An 8422-nucleotide genomic window follows, 5' to 3' on the forward strand; every position below is an offset into this window, starting at 1 on the left:
ACGCATTGAATCAGTTTACACTCAGTTCAGATTTTCAAGATTTGTCCTTCCACATAACAACACTGTTTAAATGACCAGTTGGACCCTGATGCATGGTTCTACAGGAAAATGTGTATTCTGTGCTTGCAATATATTACAGATCCTAATTGCTTCACAGCCGATAGGTACTGGGTTTTGTGTCTCACAGATACAGATCATCTGTAATGGGGTTGGTATCAAAATACTACACAACTATATTAGTTTATCATTGAATTTCAAGAACTGAGGTCTCAACTTATAAAAAGTCATTTGCTATTAGAAGAATACGAGTCACGATGCTTGCAACATTTTTATTGCTCATGCAAGGAATTATGGCAGTCCATATTCATTCCGAATTAGTAGATGGTATCTAGTAAAACACCAATGCAGTCAAAATTGCTCATACAGATGACATAATACTGGTCCAATAAGCCCAAATGCAAGGATTTAAACTGTCAACTTTTGGAACAGAGATTCTGGTAAACCAAACTATCTTCCAGCTTGCTGAAGAGACAGCTGTTAGGTTTAGACAGCTTCCATATGATCTGCAAATCTTGTTTCATATCAAAGTTTGCATTCCTGATCCACAATTTCAAACAAAACCCAAATAATTCTCTCTTAGTTTAGACAGACGTCAATATTGACTATTTATAATTCCTAAAATAGTACTTATGCAACATAGCATAATATTGGTATTATTTACCATCAAAAGGCTGTTTTGCTATTACTGTGAGTGATTTAAATATCTCCAGAATCCTTCTGCCTACTCTACCTCCAGACTATGATAATGACACCATTTTAGCCATTTCATTTTGATAACATATTCAGCCAGCTATGTTACTCTGTAGATCTCAAGAACTTGCTTAAGCACACTCTTGCCATTTTTTAAAAATAGTCACCAAAAGGCTCAAAACCAATACTTGCAGTTTTCTTGCAAAATATTTACTACAGCAGAAGCTACTTACCATTAGCATGAATAATTTTTATTGGAGCATAAATATTAGCATTCTTTGATTATATGTTTCAATCTAATTCCCAGGAAGAAAAGCAGTAGACTCTATTGCTAGAAAGAGCCTACAACAATGAAAAAATACAGTATCAAATCAAACAGTGAATCTTACGGTCTCCTCAGTTGTCCTTCACCCACTCATTCCCCTCTGCCCCAAGACCTGCTCTGTGACTGTTGTCCCTGCTCTTTACCCAAGCTACAAACTGTTTGGGAAGAAGCTTGGCCTTGTTCTGAAAAAATCACTGTATCAACAGCCAAATTTACCCAAAGTGCATTGATTGATTTAAACCACTGAGTTAATGGCCTTTAAATCAGATTCTCTACAGAAAATACAAATAGCTGTTGCATTCCATTCCATTAATGTTTTCAAGAGAAATGCTGATTTTAATTTAAATTTTAATTTAAAAAGCTAATATTTTCCTATATATTAAAAACAAGTACTTTTTTATTCTAAACCTGAAAAGGCACCCACCACCATCACATTAATTCCTTTAGAAACCATAAAAGCAGCCAGACTATAGTTAGAAGCAAAACCAAACCAGACTCATAGTAACCTTCAGTAGTGGAAATGACAACTCTGTTTCAAGTGTACACTGAATAATCCAGTTAAATGCTTGAGTTGCCCTAGTAGTGCTCTTAAAAACCAGAAAGCATTTCCTTCAGAAATGTTCACTGATAGAAGAGCAGCAATGAAAGATCTATGTGGAAAATACATATAAGTAGTTTCTGAATATCTAAGAAATTGATTTTAGGTGAACATTAAACTACAGTTATCACCAAATCTCTTCATAGATTCGTTTTCCACTTATTTTCATTTAACTACACAATACAGATGCCTGTCAGGCCCATGGAAGTGACTACACTTAGGCAGTCCTGCCCTCTCCTGGTCTATTCAACATATGCAAGAGACATCACAAACGGTACCTTCGAGCACAGCAACCAGAAAAGAGCCAGACTGACCACAGGCTAATTTGCTGGAGGTTACAGGGCACTGAATTGTGTTACAATCACTCCTCTAGATCCTGATCTATCACTCATTAAGTGTTTATGGATAGAAAATAATCTTCTAATCACAAGAGAAACACAATTACATATTTCTGCAACAAAACTAAATTGCAGTTATGTTTTTGCTGTTGCTTTCTTTGTAGAAAGATCTTTATTAATACTCCACTTTATATTTGCTATAAATAAGGGGTTTTTTTCCTAATCTGATCTAATTTTCACTGTGTAACCTCAATAAACACCTAGGTAATGACAGTTTTGAGAGACAACCATATACTCTGATATCTGAGTGGTATCTCCTGCTTCAGTGAGTTAAAAATCTGAAGTTTCACTTCTCTATGACACTGCCTTCCCATGTCTATTCCTTTAAGATGCTTCTTGTATGTATTTAACAAACTCTAGGCTTGTTACCTAAAAGTGCAAACTTATAAAAATGTCCCTCACGAGTCAGAAACCTTAATAAAATTTGTTACAACCCTCCCTCCTGGCTTCCATGGCAGCCTTTTCACCTTCACCACCAGAACTAGACTTCATGAACAAGGAAGTCTTGCATATTGCTTTGCACAATGGGGTCCTAGCAACTTCAGAATCTCCTTTAGCAAAAAAGAAAGCCACAGTGAAACTCTAGGCTAAGCACTGCTAAGGTATACAAACAACACGGAAAGTCGTCTGCTTTAAGTGTTTTTAAGTTCTGTGCAGAGTGAACAATGATAATGGAAACGTGTAAAAATATTGTAGAATAACATGAAAACTCTTACTTATTAAATTTTTCTACAACAAAAAAGATTTCCTGAAAATGACCCTGCAAAGGGGTCATCTTTGGGTCTTGGCCCCTCATGGTAATCAGAGGGTTGCAGCTGAGTTTAGAACCTTAGTAAGTTCATGACAAAATAAACAGCTAAACCCCAAAAGTTTGCTTTCCAAACACAGAATAGCTGGACAAGTGAGGACAGGTTAGGCCAAACAAATGTTCTTGTGGGCACAAAAGAACAAAATTCTTCCAATTTGAAATGTAAATATTTCAGTAAAAGGCTTACAAACCACTACTATTCATATAGCCATATTTACAGTATGATCAGGAATTATGCCAAAGAGGGACTCACCCCAACCTGTAAGCAGTCAGAAACTCCAAGCCTCATTGCCACCTGAAGCACTCAGCAAAGGATCAGCTCTAACCTCCCATCCCTAACAGCAATATCTGTCTTTGCTTTTAAAGAAAAGTCTTTGTCTTACCCTTGTCAGGACTTCTGCTAGCATAGGCTATGATGGAAATAAAGACAGGTATTGCCTCTTTTATCTCCTGGAAAATTATGTTTGTAGAAAATGCTTTTTGCAATATAGAGAGGCCAAAGATCTTTTCCAGGCAAATAGCAAAGCTACTGTTCTGAGGGGGAAAATTTATATGTATACATATAGATTCACAAGCTACTCATAAATTCTACTGCAGTCAGATGTAGGACTGAACAATACTAAGAAGTTTAGAAGCACTTCACACTGATGTAATGAAATATTAGAAAGTAACAATATTTTAAGCAAATATTAGCATATTCTGATATCCTGCAGAGTAAGTTTAGAATTAATTAACTTCCAAGATCCATTTCAATTCCAAACATACTATTTTCCCACTCTGGAAACAGAAGAATTAGTTTGACTACACTCTATTATAATTTGAGTTTATCATGCTGATTTACAGGATTCCAGAAGGACTCCACACTAACTAATTACACATCTACCAAATACTTTCCTTTTCTAACCATTTTATCTAGGCAGTTTCTGACTGCAACATTTTGAGTATCCTGCACTGCTGTTCTTACAGATATACTCACAAGAAGTTTGAAACAAATTGCTCTGATTTCAATAAAAATACAGTCACAGAAATGTGGGGGAACATTTTCATCTCTCTGTAAGTGCACTACTAGGAGAAAACTCTATGATGAACGGAGTAGTAGCCCCCAACTTTGAGACATATAACCCTTACTTAAAAAACACCCAAACGATTCTTGGGAGCAAACTAATACATCCACAGTGTTAAGAACTTTGAACCTGGCAGGGAGAAAATCCCGAGATCCAATAGATTCCATTTCTTGGCATCCAGTTCAGCAGAACTAGCCATTAAAGTCACTGGTGGATCTGAAACAGGCTGTTAAAAAGTCATGTCAGCAAACTCTGCTCTTTGCTATGATTATGCTCCCTTTCTAGATGCTTGGTGGCTCTGGTGGCATTCTGCCCCAAACTAGTCAGTCAGGTTCAGATTCACACATCTCCCTGCCTGGGCTTACACTTGACCTGACTGTCAGATTGGAAGAACGGTCTTAACACTTGCTATACGTAATTATTATTGCTCCATACGTAAGAAGTCATCATTGCCACCTAAATCATGAGAGACATGCACACATTATCTGACAATCTAACATCTGAAGTATATAAGTTACACCCTTGACCAACGGGAAGTAGCCAGCGCAGTTATCACACTAGAGATGTTCCAGTTTGGGTTATCTTTATTATTGTTCCATTTTTCAGTAATTGTTCACATGTGTAATTGGACTATGTTTCTGCTCAGAAGTGTTTAGATACACTGCATAATAATACATTTCTTATCTCTCATACATTATATCTGAATATACGCAGGGTGCTCACACATTCCACTGCAACTCTGAACATCCATCAACATTCGTAATACACTTTGAGGATTAAAGAATATTGTGTCATTACTATTGTCTATCTTTCAAATTAATATATAGCATATGATACGTGCTTTCTGGCTCATTTCTCCCATTAACACACTTCTTTCTCCTATAGCTGTACTATTTAAACAAGTTATTTTACAGTGTTACTAGTTATTTTAACATAGAAGCAGCTTATTCCTCTACGATTTCGTGACTCAGCAAACTTACTGTCTCCAGTTAAAAAGAAAACCAAAAAGAAAGCAGAAGGGGGAGTTTTCTCCTTTTCAATTAGGAAGATTCTAACACTTTTCCTTATGCATTGAGGCACTAACTCTATATAGGTGATGACAGAAAGTCTCATTCTCTTTCCCCGGCAGAGCTCTGTTCCACTATTTAGCAGGGTCACTTTCTGCAATTTCGGTCAACACTTCTTTCTTTTCCTGTTAGACACTTTTCTCCATCTTTCTTCTAACTCTCCCTCTCACCTCTCTGCCCTCAGTAACTCACTACCTGTTCTGTCCAGTGAAGATCCAGAAACCTCTCTTTGATTCAGAGCTCTCCATCATAACAGACTATAACAAATCACAGCTATGTCAGTCTATTCTTTATCAAAATCCTCAAACCTGCTATTGCTTTAATCTGATCTAAAGAAAGCCTCTCAGAAAAAAAGAGCTCCTTCCAGCTGCCTTCTCCTATTAAGGGTCTCTTATCCAGTCATAGAAGGTGCAAATCTCTGCACTTAATTTATTGGGAAGGATCTAGGCTTTGACCAGAGATGAGATCTGAAAGTCAGCAAGGGCTTCCTGTCAGCCTCTTGTTAGAAAGAAATACAGCATTTTGAGATCTGAAATTGTCAGTCTGACTTGGATGTGTCTACATCTGTGTTCTTGGGCAAGTTAGCATGCAGCTCCATTTTTTCTGTCTTTAAAAACAAGCAATAGTACACATGCTAACGATTAATGTTAATCGGTGATTATTTAAGTATAGGATAGGTCTGAACCTGCACTATTTACCTTAAAGCCACTGCCTTCAAACTTGCAGATTTCAGTCAAGATTAAAAGTGAAAGAAAAAATGATCCCTCTTTTTTTGAATAGAAACTCATCTTTACAAAAAATGTGACATAGTCATAATGGTGGCAAAAGACTTGAATGCTTTTTGAGTGAATGAAAATTAACTTTACAAGTTTTTATTGTAATGTTCAGAATAATCTTTTCATTATATATATAGAGTCTATTTTGTTAATTTTATGCTTTTTACAGTAAAAAAAGACATAATCACTCTGCCTTTGGGGGTTAACAGAACCCTTGTGACTACTTGTAACCATGGAAATATAAAGAGCTAGTGAGAGCCCGACATCAAACTAACAGAGGTGCTGAGAGACAGAAAATAGATATGTGATGAATTTGCTACACATGAAAGCTAGCTGAATCTGTACCAACTGCATTAACAACACAGAAAGCAAAGTCCACAAAGCCTTTTGAATGCTTAAAAGCATATAGCATTTACTGTGGCTTCTTACTGAAAATAAAGAGAAATGCCTTTAAAGGTTTGTTTTTAAAGCACTGAGTGCATCTGAACTAGTTTAAAAGCAGAGACAAAATGAGGTAAAAATGGTTACTATGTGAATAGGAACAGTAACAATATGCATGAAAACCTAAAGGGCCCTGTTGAAGAAGAAGGGTTTCCTTAGACTAAGCTTGTAGTTATGGAGATTATGCAACCAACGGCCAGCGACATCTGAGTTAGCCTGTTCCAAGCATCAAGAATGTTTTCTCACCATGTGGAGAGAGCCCCAAATTTAACAGATACAGAAATGCTTAAGACACTCAGCTGATGATTTACTGACCAAACTATCTGCCTTAAAATAATAAGGCATGTGCATATTTAACTGCCTCCTCTGTGACAGGCCAAACCCACAAAACATTGTTTAACCAACCGTAATTGCAATCCTTAAACACAGTCACCCTCAGAGACACCTTTGGAAAAAAGGAAAATATGTATTTCTTGCTGTAATAAGCAAGCTATGACCAACAGCAGAAGAAAAATCTCCTCAGGAATACATCTCAACAAATTATATCTACTTGAGAAATAAAATTATGAATATACACACCCAAAAAATACAACATATGTGCACATTACTTACATTACACAGGTGTGCAATGACTCAAAAGAGCCAAAATGTGTCAGCATGATCAAACGGATACTCTCTTAGTCTTATAGCATTAGCATCATTAGACAAATTGATCAGACCTCTTTTCTTCTTTCCTTTAGCCCAGTGGTTACTACAGAATCAGAACTCTCCTCTGGTTCCCCTCCTGGCTTCAAAGGCCAAGCTCACCTCCAAGCCAGCAGTATTTCTAAGGCACACTCGTTTATATGCCCAGATGATCCAAATGACAACACCACACTTCCTAAAATGAGCTCACCACAAACTTGTATACAAACTTCAAAATCGTGCAATGAGGCCATATGGATCCACAAGGCTTAATATCCTTAGAGGAAAACCTGGTTTGCCCTTTCTTTTCTGTAGGTTCCCAGGATCCTGTGTATCATGCGAGATATGTCAGCTTTACTTTCCCGGGGACAAGAAAAAAAATATAAATTAATTCTGCAAGCTTTTATGATAAACATAATTTTTCTTGTATTCTTTGTCCATATGTCTATTTGGTTTTTATGGAAGCAAAGCACAGACCCTTCGGTCATAAATATATTGCAGATTTCTGTCAGCATGGCTGTGCTGACCAGGGTTATAAATAACTGAGATATCATTCTGGTAGTTGTACTAGCAAAAAAAAAAAAAAAAAAAAAAATGCCCTAGATAAGATGCTAGGAAACCCAGACGCTGAGTTATAACAAATTGTATGCCAAAACCAAAGACATCTTCTGGGCCTATGTTAGCTGAATGAAATACACATTCACTGTTCCTCACATGCATGATGTGTTTCACCATACTACCATCTGTTTTCCCTATTTACCACAATTGTTTTTCAAATCTACACAAAATTTTAAATTTAAGATCAGATTAATGCCACAAAAAGTGAAGATACTGTCTGCACAATGTTTTCTTGCAATTTCTTTCTCATCTTATTGGAATCTTCAGTTTCAGAGCTACCTTGTATATATCTGCAGATATGCTTAGTTAAGGCCACATTAATCATTAATTATTTTAAATTTCATTATTGTGTTCATGGAAATAACCAAATCCTACACTTAAACTGTAACATTTTAACCAGGATGAAATTTGAAGAAATTCCACTTTTCCATTCTTGAAATAATTATGTAGATAAGATACCGTGCCTTATGGGCTTTCATTAAAACAGCAATTTCCAAGTGTCTACACAGTTTTTTTTAAATGGGAACAGGTTCCTGTGCTGCTTAAACACTTGCAAAAATACCACCTCTCTGTTTTGCTGGTATGGTTTCTGGCATACTAGAACCCACTCCTAATGAGAGTTACTACTGCACTATACTAATTACTGCAATACCACTAATATATTAGAAAAGTTACACAAAAATACAGTTTGTTAAAAAATCCAAATGGATTCCATAGGGTTACAAGAGATGTAACTTATAGCAGAATGCATTTCTAGTGTTCTAAGAGAATCCTGGCTACAATTCATTTTCCATTTTGTGTGTGATTAATTTTTTTTTTTGAGTTGTATTTCAGAACTCACTAATTCAATATTCACGAGAAATACCAAATGTAATAAGTAAAAATATTTGAAC

This window comes from Falco peregrinus, chromosome 9 (genome assembly GCF_023634155.1).
Source record: "Falco peregrinus isolate bFalPer1 chromosome 9, bFalPer1.pri, whole genome shotgun sequence".
Lineage (NCBI taxonomy): Eukaryota > Metazoa > Chordata > Aves > Falconiformes > Falconidae > Falco > Falco peregrinus.